The following is a 15,745-nucleotide window of genomic DNA, read 5'->3' on the forward strand; positions in this document are numbered from 1 at the left end:
CAGTGCAAAAGAGAGTTGAGGGAGATGCTAGAGCAAATCACACTGCACTAATGGAACTAACGACACAGGTTTCGGCTCTCACGAAGAACCTGGAGAAGATGATGAAGCAAACTCCTGTTGTGGAAAACCGAATGACTAAGCCACTAACCAATGTTCAAGTTCCAGATACAGCTCACTGCAAGCCCAGGTGTGATGATTGCATCAGACGAGAGAGTCAGAACTGCTACCATTGTTTCTACTGTGGTTGGACAGGACACAGAGCAGTTGATTGCTTGAAGAAAAGAAGGCAGTCGGGAAACGACAGACGGTCACTGGGAAAGGGACAACCAGTGACCACCTCAAATAATCTGTCCCATGCTAAGGTAAATAGGGTATTCACCCACCGGTCAACTAGAACACCCCCAAAAGAGAATGGATGCTCCAAACAACGCGTAGCACAATTAATTGGAGGAAAATGCCTATTGTCTTGTCGGATGAATGGTGTTCCGGTTGACATGTTGATGGACACAGGAGCTCAGGGTCAGCATTGTCGGGAAGGCATGGTTAGAAAAGTTTCTACCCAGTGTCTCTATTAGACACATACAAGATTTACTTTGTGACGACAACTTATCCATTACAGCTGCAAATGGTTCTATCATTCCATTCATTGGATGGATTGAAGTCCTTCTGGAATTCGAAAGTAGTGGACATGGAAACTCAGCCATCCATGTGCCAATACTGGTGAGCGACTGCTGTAACGACAATCCACTTCTTGGGTTTAATGTTATCGAAGAATTGATTAGAGAAAACCGTGACCGATCAAACCGCACCCAAAACCTGACTATCTTGCTAAGTGAAGTCATGAAAGTAAGACAGAGTGTAGCGAATAACATTGTCAATGCTGTCAGTCAAGCAACTGACCCAGGAGAAATATCTGATAGTCGTGTGGTCAAAGTGGGGAAGAAAGGACTCCAGATCAAAGGAGGCGAGCTTGGTGAAGTCAAATGCAGAATTAGAGCATGGCCGAAAGGAGGAATCATGCCATTTGAACCACTTCCAGAATATCCAGTTGAAGAAGGACTTGAACTATTTCCTTCAGTGGTAGATGTACCAAACGGTTTCTCTAAACTAGTGAAGATACCCATACTGAACCGTGCTGAACATGATATCTACCTTCCGCCCAGAACAGTATTGGGTACCATTTCTCCAGCAGCTGAGATTCTACCGTTTTCTCCAAATAAAGACGATGAAAAGGGAATTGACCAGAAGAAAAGAATGTTTCATGTAAACCAGTTGAATCAAGTGGACACTGAAAATCAGCTACCCACTAACGAATTTGTTAAGTGGCACCCACCTGTCAATTTGGATAATCTCTCAGAAGAAGAACAGGAGATAGCGAGACAAATGTTATATGACGAATCAGATGTCTTTGCTCGAGATGAGGGAGACATAGGAAGCATTCCAAACCTGAAACTGAAGATAAATCTAAAAGATGAAACTCCTGTCCAGAAACGCTACAATTCGATACCGAAACCCCTATATCAGGAAGTGAAAGAATATGTCCAAAACCTTCTTGACCAAGGTTGGGTAACGAAATCTTCTTCCGCATACTCGTCACCAGTTGTCTGTGTTCGGAAGAAGGACAGAAGCCTACGACTATGTGTGGACTTTAGGGAGTTAAACCGAAAGACTATTCCAGATAGACATCCACTACCTAGAATACAAGATCTGCTGGATAGCTTAGGAGGATTTACATGGTTCTCAATCCTGGACCAGGGTAGTGCGTATCATCAAGGCTTTGTGCATGAAGACTCCAGACACCTGACAGCTTTCAGCACCCCCTGGGGACTCCTGGAGTGGAATCGTATTCCGTTCGGATTAACTAATGCCCCAGCAGCTTTTCAGAGATGCATGGAGAATGTACTAGAGGGTATCAGAGACAAATGTTGTTCTCCATACCTGGATGACGTACTTTGCTACTCCAAAACTTTTCAGGAGCATGTCGATGATCTTAGGCAAGTGATTAGTCGAATGCGTGAGCATGGCATCAAACTTAGACCGAAGAAGTGTGAACTCTTTAAACGACAGATTTGATACCTTGGGCGAATGGTGTCAGAAGAAGGCATAAAAATTGACCCAAATGATCTTGAAGCGGTATTGCAGTTGAAAAGGAAAGAACCAAAAACTGTTGGAGGAGTCAGAACTTTGTTAGGATTCCTGAGCTACTACAGGTCCTTCATTCAAGATTTCTCTCGACTTGCTAAACCACTGTATGAACTTTTGCAGAACACGGAGAAAGAATCTGCTACATCCATCACCAAAAACCGTCGCGGGGAAGCGACAAAGAGAGACAGGAATAAAACACAAGTGCCATCTAAAACACCGATCCAATGGACACCCAAACATCAAGCTGTGGTAGTCAGATTGGTGGACATGCTAACCAATCCACCAATACTAGCATACCCTGATTTTGACTTACCTTTCATCTTACACACTGATGCTTCCAATGAAGGCCTAGGTGCTGTACTGTACCAACAACAAGGAGAACACCTTCGTGTTATTGGATTTGGCTCCAGAACATTGACCCCAGCGGAACGCAATTACCATCTCCACTCTGGTAAACTTGAGTTTTTAGCTCTCAAGTGGGCAATCTGTGACAAATTCAGAGATTACCTGTATTACGCTCCAACATTCACAGTCTATACAGACAACAACCCATTGACATATGTCTTGAGTACCGCCAAACTGAATGCTGTGGGTCATCGCTGGGTTGGTGAGCTGGCCGATTTCCACTTCGATATCAAGTACAGGCCAGGTAAACAGAATGCTGACGCGGATACACTGTCACGATTTCCGGTGGAACTCACTGAGAATCTGAGTGAGTACACAGAGCTTGTACCATTCGAGGTTGTGTCAGCTATGTGGCAAGGGAGCAAAGCTGTCAACGAAGAAGAGGCACCATGGGTGGCCTCATTGACTCTTCACTCAGAAAGTGATGTGGCAGAAGAATTGCTGAAAGGACGGACAATCTGCCCAATGACTCAGGAGAATATCGGAGCATTACAAGAAGACGATACCAACATTAGAGAAGTGGTCTGGCTTAAGGAGAACAATTGGACTCCAAACCACAAAGAAAAGGAGAGTATGACCAGTAAAACAAGACGTTTGATACACGAATGGAACAAACTCATAGTGGAGGAAGGAATCCTATATCGACACTCTGGAACCCGAAAACAGCTAGTTCTACCAGAAAAGCTAAAACCATTGGTCTTAAGAAGCCTTCACGATGACATGGGTCACATTGGCACTGACAAGGTAATCCACCTAGCACGTGAACGGTTTTACTGGCCATTTATGCAAAGAGACATTGATGAATATGTGCTGAAGACGTGTAACTGCATCAAACAAAAGCGTCCAAATATCCCAGAAAGAGCACCTATGGGTGGGATTACTACCAATTCACCCTTGGAGCTAGTATCCATTGATTACCTCCACTTGGAGAGAAGCAAAGGAGGATATGAGTATATACTCGTAATGGTAGACCATTTCACACGTTTTGCGCAAGCGTATCCAACTAAAAACAAATCTGGAAAAACGGCAGCAGAAAAGATCTTTCAAGATTTCATACCACGTTTTGGATATCCAGAGAAACTCCACCATGATCAAGGAAGAGAATTTGAAAACAACTTGTTTCAGACATTGCAACGATTGGCAGGCATTTCTCATTCAAGAACTACCCCATACCATCCACAGGGTAACCCAGTGGAGAGACTGAACCGTACTTTGTTACAGATGCTTCGTACCTTAGAGGAAGAGAAAAAGTCAGACTGGAAAGAACATCTTCCACACATGGTTCATGCATACAATTGCACCAGGCATGAAGCCACTGGATACTCGCCATTCTTTCTATTGTATGGGAGATCTCCTCGTTTGCCGATTGACCTAATGCTCAATCTAAATTTGGAAAAAGAATCAGAAAGTCAACCAACATTTACTCAGAAATGGGCATCCAGAATGCAAGAAGCTTACAAGATCGCATCCGAGAATAGCCAAAAATCATCTGCCAAAGGGAAGAAGTACTATGACAAGAAGATAAAAGGAGCACCTCTCCAACCGGGTGATCGGGTCTTAGTACGAAATCTCTCTGAAAGAGGAGGTCCTGGTAAACTTCGTTCATACTGGGAAGAATCAGTACACAAAGTAGTAGAAAGAATCAAAGATGGGCCTGTGTACAAAATTCAGCCTGAAAGTGGTAAAAAGACTATTCGAGTACTGCACAGAAATCTGTTACTACCAGTAAATGACCTACCCATTGAAAGACACATTCCAAGAGTACCGATGAACAAAAGACAATCAAGTAACAGGAAAGAGACTAGCATGGATCTGAACCAGGAGAAGGAAGGTTCCGATGATGAAGGATGGTATTATTCTTATGTACCTGAGACTACAGAAAGTCATGATCACGTTGTGCCTCAACAAAACTCTCAGAACGTACAGAAACCGCCATTAAGAATTTCTGCTCCAGAGTTCTATCCTACAACTACCACACCCAATCTTGAACAAGAACAAAATGATGGAACAGTAGTTGGTGACCAAGTTTGGGCTTCAGACATGGTGGAACTAGACACTGCAGAATTACACCCATTAAGTCAAGACTTGCCGGTGAGCCAAGATATGCTAATGGGGAATGATGTTGATGGAGAAGACTCAACTCCTGTAAGAAGATCTACCAGGCAAGCTAAGTCCAAAGAGATCTTTACATATGATACACTAGGTCAGCCAACCTACAGACCAAGTCAGGTTCACACCGTACAAACTCCTACAATGCTAGCTACTCCCATGACATACCAGGTAGTTAACATAGCTCCGTGGTGGCAGCAAGTACCTATTTGGGTTTCTTAAATCACTCAATAGAGTTCAGAGAACAATTAAGTGTAATGTCAGGAGCCATTAACTAAAGGAGGGGAGAGTGTGACGGGCTGGGGTATCACTTGAAAGACAAAACAGGCACCCCATAGCCTAAATTCATTTATTTTTATTGTTATTTTTTGATATCCTGCTATTCTATAAAACAACCAGTAGATGGCAGAGAGGGTACCCGAACAGAGTCTATATAAGGCCACATGCACCATGTGACTAAGTGAAACTCATTTTAGTCATAAAGAAGCATGGTCATATGTCTTCCTGTTCGTGTATTTTTGTAGGTATGTACTTTAAACCTTTCTCATTCTTACTAAACTGTACTAGAAAGATTCCTAAACATCTAGAGCAGATGCAGGAGAAAGTTTAAGTAGATTTTGTGCAATAGTTTGGCTGTAATTAGACTTTCAAAGCAGCATGTGTTGAGAGCAGTGAAAATAGCGAAAAACCCTAGGACTATTGTATTGGTCGGAGCAACTGTTTATTGCAAGCACTAGACTGTTATATATGGGTATATTTCAACCTGATTTATGCAAAATTACATATATTAGAAGCACATGTTAAAATTAGATGAATAGCCACATGGAAAGGTTATACACTGCTTGTACATTTATGCAAGATGCGCCATCTAGTGGTCAAAAGAGAGAATTGCTTCAGGATTTATATTTATAGAGCAATGCAGTATAATTCTCATTATGACACAGCTAAAGTGTGCCATAGAGATAAGATAAGTGTCTATAACACGAAATAAAAGGGAAATGTATGTTTATTAAAATATAATGGTATTCATTGTTGCAGCTATGTTTTAAAGGTATTTCAGTCCAATCTGTACTGTTGTTATGTTGGCAATTATGAACATGTAACTATAAAAAACTGTATGTATTGTTATGTAAAAGTGAAACTCATTTTAGTCATAAAGAAGCATGGTCATATGTCTTCCTGTTCGTGTATTTTTGTAGTACCCGCCGAGATGATCACATCACATCAGTACGTCTACAATCATCGGTTCCCTTAATCTATATTTTGGGACCGGTAACATTTACACTCACCTCTCCCCGTTCTTCAGCTCCTGTGACCGATCGCGGGACACTGGCGGCGATCAGGGCCACGGAGCTTCGGCCCACGGCACGCGCACGACCTATGGCTGGGCACTTAAAAGTGCCCAGCCGTGCCATTCTGCCGACGTAAATGTGCAGGAGGCGGTCCTTAAGTGGTTTAGGAGCGGGGCTGGGAAGGCGGCATCCTTACCAACTGATGAGTCATCAGCTGTCAATGGGTTTCTCCGCTGACAGGTGAATAATAATAATAAAAAAGCTGCCAATAAAAAATAGTAGAAAAAAAACGGCGTTGGCTCCACCTCCCCTAGTCCATTCCAGACCCTTTGGGTCCAGATTCTGATAAACCCCCTGCCTTCATGCCACCACAACCACCGGCCAGGGTAAGATGGTGGACATGGTGCTTTGGGGTGGGGGGGGGGGGGAGCAGAGCCAGAAGGGTCTGGTATGGACTGGGATGGGGACCCCTCTACGTTTTTTTTTTTTCAATAGTCGGGTGTCGGCAATTGCAACCACAATTCAACTTAAATGTGATTTTACTCATGTGCATCCGCTCCATAGGGCAAGGGGGGGCAATTGCACTATTTGGCCGCAAGCGGGACGCTTTTAACCCCCGCTAGTGTTTGAAGAAAGGGTTAAATGCGACTGTGTATCGCCGCTGCCAAAGCGCCCCCCCGAAAAAAAATTAGCGGACGCCCATGATTTGACTGTTTTTTTTTCTTACGAAATTTCATTTTTGCTGCAGCATGTTCTATACATGGTACACATGCGTCACTTTACAGGCAGACTAAGGGGACCCCCAGGCACTAGATTTAGAGGAATTGTTCATTTTTATTGTTGCATAAATATAATCTCCTGAAAAAAACTATAATTTTTAAAAACATTTGCATTGATAAATGTCCCCTAAGGCAGTACCCAGCCCCCCCCCCCCATACCAATATTATGGCCAATTACTTGCATACAAGCCTTTAAAATTGGCAAAAAGAAAAAGTATTAAAAAGCATTTTTTTTTGTGATGGGGGGGAGGGGGGGTATCCCTGAATGGCAGTTTGGAAATGTGGTCACCCTAGTTGTCACCCTACAACAGGCAGTGCCTGAACAAGGACCGCCATGGCGGGATCACCAGGGATTATTATGAGTATGAAAGTTACATAGATAGGTTGAAGAAAGTCGTCTAGTTCACCGCTATGCGGAGCGATTCAGGGAAAATGACTGTGTGTGTATGGAGACATTGGATAACATGGAGGGGAGATTCCAGGCAGGAAATGAGAGCCGCTCCTTTGATCTGCAGTGTGCATGACGAGCCCTAACAGAAGTCAATGCGAGTGTTAAAGTCGCACCTCAGGCTTCTTTTCATACTAGTGCAACTTATTCTGCAACGTGGGACTGCAAAGTCGCATGACAAGTCGTTCCCCCATGATTTCCAATGAGTACCATTCATATCGCACCGACTTTAGCGTAGTCCTTGTACTTCTTTGGTCTGACTTTGATGCGAGTTGAGGTCCAGAGACCTCATGTTTACACAGGCATCATTCCCTGAAATCGTGGTAAAATCGCATCTAATCACGGTAAAATCGTGCAGCATTGAAGTCACAGCAGTGTAAGACCCTGTTTCCACTATTGCAACCCCAAGTCGCGCTATTTACATTGCGACTTTGCAATGCGATTTTTGATGCAATGTCATGCGACCGGTGAGAACAAGTCGCACCGAAGTCGGAACAAAGTAGTGCAAAAACCTTTTTTGGAGTTTGATGCAACTTGAGTCACACCAATTAGAACGGGGACCATTGAAATACATGGGTTTTGACTTGTCATGCGACTTCACATGTATCAAGTCGCACAACAACTCACGGTAGTGGAAAACAGAGCCTAAAAGGGGCCAAAGTAAGTACACTAACCTTTTTCTAAGTCTAAGCGGCTTGAGTTGCACTGATTAGAACAGTTCCATTGCCGTTACTGAGGAGCGACTTGTCATGCGACTGTGAACTGTGGCGAAAAGAGTGGCGAAATCGCAGTAAAATCGCGTGACTTTCAAGCTGGCAGAGTGAAAGGGGTCTTTAGGCGCCTTTCACACTACTATGACTTCAAAGTCGTTCAATTTTGCGGCCGCGATTTTGACGTGATTTCAGGGAGACTTGAGGTCTATGAACATGAAATCGCATCAAAGTCGGACCGAAGTAGTGCAGGGAATACTTTGAAGTCGGCACGACTTGAAGTCCTACTAATATGAATGGTAGTCATTGGAAATAATGGGGAACGACTTGTCATGCGACTTTGCAGTCCCAAGTTGCAGGAAAAGTCGCACAAGTGTGAAAGAAGCCTTAGGCTCTGTTTTCACTACTGTGAGATGTTGTGCAACTTGACACAAGTGAAGTCGCATGTTCTAATTGGTGCGACTCCAAAAAAGGTTTTTGCACTACAGGCATACCCCACTTTTAAGTACACAATGGGACCAGAGCATGTATGTAAAACGAAAATGTACTTAAAGTGAAACAATACCTTTTTTCACTTATAGGGTGTAGTGGGGGGTCAGGGACTGTAGTGGGGGTGTCAGGAGCTGTAGTTGATGTCTCAGGGGCTGTAGTGGGGGTGTCAGGGCACACTGGAACAGGGCGGGCTATGCTCTCTGAGCTTCAGCTCCTTCTACTGCGGCTGCAAAATGTCTGTACAGTGCTTGTAAGGCACTTTACATACACTCACGGGTATGTCCTTACTCGCGAGTGTATGTAAAGTGAGTGTACTTAAAGCGGGGTATGCCTGTACTTTGTTCCGGCTTCGGTGCGACTTGTTCTCTCATGGTTCTCACCGGTTGCATGACAGCCCATCAAAAATCACATTTCAAAGTCGCACTGTAAATTGTGCAACTTTGGGGTCGCAATAGTGGAAACCTAGCCTAAGAGCCGGTTCTTACAGGGCGGCTTCAAAGTCGGAAGACTTCCTGTACTACTAGCAGTTCCTGTACTACTTTTGGGGCGACTTCAGGGCGGCTTGCATTGACTTCTATACGGAAGTCGTTTTTCGAGCCGCGCTGAAGTCGTGCTGTACGGGGCGGCTTTAAAGTCGGAAGACTTCAGCGCGGCTTGAAAAACGACTTTTGTATAGAAGTCAATGCAAGCCGCCCTGAAGCCGCCCCAAAAGTAGCACAGGAACCTTTTTCTAAGTCGGAGCGACTTGAGTTCTGTGCGTTTTCTGGTCTGTTTCAGGTCCCAATTCAGACAAAAATTTGGGATGAAATCCAACATGAAAATGGTGAATGGAGACGCACCGCCCCCCCCCCCCCCCCGGCTGGGAGCCGCTCCGTTCCTCAGTGTGAACCCAGCCTCACACAGCTCTGATTCATAGCAGTGCTAGTTCATAAGCCGCAGAGCAGTGCGATTTGCCCTTCATTGCAGCTTGTGACTTCAATTAACAGAAGTCGCCCCCCCTCCTGTAGTCATAAAAAAAAAAAAAAAAAACGGGCCCTTTAAGGCTTTTAAAATGTCGTTCTGCAGCGCCGGGCAAATAACATACATTCATGGATTGCATTGCAGGAATGTATGTTATTGTGGCCAGCTGCCGCTGGTCTATTCAGATGGCCGGACATAGGGCGCCGGCTAACTGAATAACGGCAGCTGGTTGGCTGTGCGGAAGTGCCTATCAGAGCCAGCGGCTCCCGGATGTCTTATCCTCGGAACGTACGGGGGCTGCGTCCCTTGGATAAGAATGAAGGCCGTCTCAGCCAATCAGGTTCACCGATTCTGGTTATCGGTAACCTGATTGGCTGAAGCGTCATCGAGGGTGGCGGAAGACATCGAGGGACCGTGGAAGGAGGATGGCTAACCCCAGAAAGGTAAGTGCCGGGCAGGGGGCAATCTGACTGGCAGAATTTTACAGGGCACAGTGGCGACAATTGATGTGGGAACAGTGGCTACAATTGATGTGGGCACAGTGGCTACAATTGATGTGGGCACAGTGGCTAAAATTGATGTGGGCACAGTGGTAACAATTGATGGCATGGCACAGTGGCTGCGTTTGATGGCACAGTGGCTGCGTTTGGCATGGCACAGTGGTGACAATTGATGGGCACAGTGGTGACAATTGATGGGCACAGTGGTGACAATTGATGGCACAGTGGCGACAATTGATGGGCACAGTGGTGACAATTGATGGCACAGTGGCGACAGTTGATGGCACAGTGGCTACGTTTGATGGCATGGCACAGTGGCTGCGTTTGGCATGGCACAGTGGCGACAATTGATGGCACAGTGGCGACAATTGATGGCATGGCACAGTGGCTGCCTTTGATGGGCATAGTGGCTGCCTTTGATGGGCATAGTGGCTGCCTTTGATGGGCACAGTGGCTGCCTTTAATGGGCACAGTGAGGCTGCAATTGTCTTTTTTATTTGTTTGCGCCCCCCCAAAAATTTTGAGCACCAGCCGCCACTGCAGGAGCTTCTGAAGGAAAAGAAGTGGAATATTCTGCAATGCCCGAGTCAATCACCTGATCTCAACCCAATTGAGTATGTTTCTTGCTGAAGACAAAACTAAAGGCAGAAAGACCCACAAAGAACAACTGAAGAGAGCTGCAGTTAGATCCTGGCAAAGCATCAGAAAGGAGGAAAGCCAGTCTCTGGTAATGTCCATGGGTTCCAGACTTCAGGCACTCATTGCCAGTAAGACCCCTTTTCACACTGAGGTCATTTTGCAGGCACTATTGCGCTAAAAATAGCGCCTACAAACCGACCCTAAACAGCTGCTGCTGTGTCTTCATTGTGAAACCCCCGAGAGCTTTCAACCTGGAGCGGTGCGCTAGCAGGACGGGAAAAAAAGTCCTGCTAGCTGCATCTTTGGAGCGGCGTGTATACCGCTCCTCCACCGCTCCCGCCCATTGAAATCAATGGGACACTGCGGCTATACCACCAGCAATGCGCCTCTGCAGAGGCGCATTGCGGGTGGTTTTAACCCTTTCTTGGCCACTAGCGAATGGGTAAAACCGCCCCACTAGTGGCCGAATAGTGCCGCGAAATTTGCGGTAAAGCGCTGCTAAAAATAACGTTGCTTTGCCGCCACCGCACCTCCCGCCCCAGTGTGAAAGGGGCCTTAAATGGGTTGTAAAGGTAAAAAAAAAAATCCCTAAATAGCTTCCTTTACCTTAGTGCAGTCCTCCTTCACTTACCTCATCCTTCCATTTTGCTTTTACATGTCTTTATTTCTTCTGAGAAATCCTCACTTCCTGTTCTTCTGTCTGTAACTCCACACAGTAATGCAAGGCTTTCTCCCTGGTGTGGAGTGTCGTGCTCGCCCCCTCCCTTGGACTACAGGAGAGTCAGGACACTCTCTATGTTGCAGATAGAGAAAGGAGCTGTGTGTCAGTGGGCGTCCTGACTCTCCTGTAGTCCAAGGGAGGGGGGCGAGCATGACACTCCACACCAGGAAGAAAGCCTTGCATTACGGTGTGGAGTTACAGACAGAAGAACAGGAAGTGAGGATTTCTCAGAAGAAATAAGGACATTTAAAAGCAAAATGGAAGGATGAGGTAAGTGAAGGAGGACTGCACTAAGGCAGAAAAAGATTGAGGTTCCTAGAGCAGGGTGTGGGTTATGCCTAGGGGAGCCACGCCCCCTGGGAGGAGCAGCACGAAGGAAAGGTTTCAACACTTTAAGTGCTGTTAAATTCTGCCTAAACTCTCCTGGTAGGAAGAAGCATAACCCTAAGGTCAATGAAGGCTGTGTCCGTCTATGAAAATGGATTTTACGGTGAGTACAAAAATCCTTTTTTTTATAGCACTGATCGCTGTGAAAATAACAATTGTCCCAAAAACGTGTCAAAAGTGTCCGATGTGTCCGCCATAATGTCGCAATCACGATAAAAATCGCAGCCATTACTAGTAAAAAAAAAAAAATTATTAATAAAAAAATGGTATAAAACTATCCCCTATTTTGTAGACGCTATATCTTTTGCGCAAACCGATCAATAAACGCTTATTGCGATTTTTTTTACCAAAAATATGTAGAAGAATACGTATCGGCCTAAACTGAGGAAAATAACGTTTTTATATATTTTTTGGGGGATATTTATTATCGTAAAAAATATTGTATTTTTTTTCAAAATTGTCGCTCTATTTTTGTTTATAGCGCAAAAACTAAAAACCGCAGAGGTGATCAAATACCACCAAAAGAAAGCTCTATTTGTGGGGGAAAAAAGGACGTTAATTTTGTTTGGGTGCCACGTCGCACGACCGCGCAATTGTCAGTTAAAGCAACGCAGTGCCGAATTGTAAAAAGTAGCCCGGTCATTTAGCTACAAAATGGTCTGGGGCTGAAGTGGTTAAAGAAAGCGTAAAATTGTCTTTTTCACATGAGTTTCGGTGTCATTGGCCAACGGGACAAATCCGGAGAATAAATCTCCACACAGAAGAAAGGCTTTTCCTAAAGATTTGTCTCTACATTAATGATGTATTGATTACAGAGCTGCAAAGTGAGGGATACGGGGAAGACGGGGGATGGCTGAGTACTGACACAGTCAGTCAGTGGCATCACAAGGGGGGTTCCTGCACCTTACCCAGGGCTGTCTTTATTATTGATTGGACCCTGGGCATACATTTCCTTGGGCCACGTGTAGGGTTGTCACCTTTTCTTCAGGCCAAACCCCAACACTTCAGCGTTGCACAGCAATTTGGTTTTCCTAGAACTAGGCATAGATGTTTCTATTAAATAATATTTCTAATCATATGAAGTTAATCACAAGAGTCCCCCTTTACATCAGAGTCCACAGAGTTATCCCTTTACATCAGAGTCCACAGAGTTACCCCTTTACATCAGAGTCCACAGAGTTACCCCTTTACATCAGAGTCCACAGAGTTACCCCTTTACATCAGAGTCCACAGAGTTACCCCTTTACATCAGAGTCCACAGAGTTACCCCTTTACATCAGAGTCCACAGAGTTACCCCTTTACATCAGAGTCCACAGAGTTACCCCTTTATATCAGAGTCCACAGAGTTATCCCTTTACATCAGAGTCCACAGAGTTATCCCTTTACATCAGAGTCCACAGAGTTACCCCTTTACATCAGAGTCCACGGAGTTACCCCTTTTACATCAGAGTCCATAGAGTTACCCCTTTACATCAGAGTCCACAGAGTTACCCCTTTACATCAGAGTCCACAGAGTTACCCCTTTACATCAGAGTCCACAGAGTTACCCCTTTACATCAGAGTCCACAGAGTTACCCCTTTTACATCAGAGTCCATAGAGTTACCCCTTTACATCAGAATCTACAGAGTTACCCCTTTACATCAGAGTCCACAGAGTTACCCCTTTACATCAGAGTCCACAGAGTTACCCTTTTACATCAGAGTCCACAGAGTTACCCCTTTACATCAGAGTCCACAGAGTTACCCCTTTACATCAGAGTCCACAGAGTTACCCCTTTACATCAGAGTCCACCGAGTTACCCCTTTACATCAGAGTCCACAGAGTTATCCCTTTACATCAGAGTCCACAGAGTTACCCCTTTACATCAGAGTCCACGGAGTTACCCCTTTTACATCAGAGTCCATAGAGTTACCCCTTTACATCAGAGTCCACAGAGTTACCCCTTTACATCAGAGTCCACAGAGTTACCCCTTTACATCAGAGTCCACAGAGTTACCCCTTTACATCAGAGTCCACAGAGTTACCCCTTTTACATCAGAGTCCATAGAGTTACCCCTTTACATCAGAATCTACAGAGTTACCCCTTTACATCAGAGTCCACAGAGTTACCCCTTTACATCAGAGTCCACAGAGTTACCCTTTTACATCAGAGTCCACAGAGTTACCCCTTTACATCAGAGTCCACAGAGTTACCCCTTTACATCAGAGTCCACAGAGTTACCCCTTTACATCAGAGTCCACCGAGTTACCCCTTTACATCAGAGTCCACAGAGTTACCCCTTTACATCAGAGTCCACAGAGTTACCCCTTTACATCAGAGTCCACAGAGTTACCCTTTTACATCAGAGTCCACAGAGTTCCCCCTTTTACATCAGAGTCCACAGAGTTCCCCCTTTTACATCAGAGTCCACAGAGTTCCCCCTTTACATCAGAGTCCACAGAGTTACCTGTTTACATCAGAGTCCACAGAGTTCCCCCTTTACATCAGAGTCCACAGAGTTACCCCTTTACATCAGAGTCCACAGAGTTCCCCCTTTACATCAGAGTCCACAGAGTTACCCCTTTACATCAGAGTCCACAGAGTTCCCCCTTTTACATCAGAGTCCACAGAGTTACCCCTTTTACATCAGAGTCCACAGAGTTACCCCTTTTACATCAGAGTCCACAGAGTTCCCCCTTTTACATCAGAGTCCACAGAGTTCCCCTTTTACATCAGAGTCCACAGAGTTCCCCTTTTACATCAGAGTCCACAGAGTTGCCCCTTTACATCAGAGTCCACAGAGTTGCCCCTTTACATCAGAGTCCACAGAGTTGCCCCTTTACATCAGAGTCCACAGAGTTGCCCCTTTACATCAGAGTCCACAGAGTTGCCCCTTTACATCAGAGTCCACAGAGTTGCCCCTTTACATCAGAGTCCACAGAGTTGCCCCTTTACATCAGAGTCCACAGAGTTGCCCCTTTACATCAGAGTCCACAGAGTTGCCCCTTTACATCAGAGTCCACAGAGTTACCCGTTTATATTAGAGTCCACAGAGTTGCCCCTTTACATCTGAATCCCCAGAGTTACCCTTTCACTGTAAGGGAGAACTCTGGGGACTCTGATGCAAGGGAGAACTCTGGGGACTCTGATGTAAGGGAGAACTCTGGGGACTCTGATGAAAGGGAGAACTCTGGGGACTCTGATGTAAGGGACAACTCTGGGGACTCTGATGTAAGGGAGCACTCTGGGGACTCTGATGTAAGGGAGAACTCTGGGGACTCTGATGTAAGGGAGAACTCTGGGGACTCTGATGTAAGGGAGAACTCTGGGGACTCTAACATAAGGAATGCTCTGGTGTACGGCAAGGACTCTGATGTAAGGGGGGGCACTGTGGACTCTGATGTAAGGGGGAGCTCTGATGTAATGAGTGCTCTAAGAACCCTGATTTACCTTGGCCTACTTACTTAGAGGCAGGAGAGAGAAGGGGGAGGGGGAGACTTAGTCCAGTCTGAATAATGTGTCCGGGTCTCAGACAGTGTGAAACCCGGACGCATGATTCCAAACCCGAACTGTCCGGGTGAATCCCGAACAGGTGGCAACCCTAATCACAAACCCCCCTACAATGCAGCCTCACAAGTACCCATCAATTCAGCCTACCAGCGCCCATCAATGAATGTTTGCTTGCTTCCATTCATTCGGTACAGAGACACAGTCCTCCGCTGCTGCGCCTCTGACACGTTGTGCGAGTGAAGCGGTGGCTGCCTGCTGATGCTGAGACTTAGTTGCTTGCTGCAAAGAGAAGAGAGTAGGAACACCAGTGGCCGGGCGCCCTAGGCAGAAGGGCGCCCTAGGCGGCTGCCTAGTTTGCGTAGTGGAAGCACCGGCCCTGATTGAATCCTCCCTGCAGCTCTATAACCAGAGGAGGGGTCCTGGGAGAATAGTGTGCAGGAGCCTTTGAATCACACCCCTGAAGCCCTAAATGGGGTTGCAATGTTTTGCCTGCAGGCTGCAATCCAAAAAGAAATAAATAAATGGACATTATTATTATACAGGATTTATTAGTCTTTTTTACATATATACACACACACGTGTTCCTTTTTTACACAAGGTGGACTGGCAACTCCGTTGGAATAACTGATTCCATTCCTTCAAACAATAACAAAGAGAACAATAAGT

Source organism: Rana temporaria, chromosome 4, assembly GCF_905171775.1.
Source record: "Rana temporaria chromosome 4, aRanTem1.1, whole genome shotgun sequence".
Taxonomy (NCBI): Eukaryota; Metazoa; Chordata; class Amphibia; order Anura; family Ranidae; genus Rana; species Rana temporaria.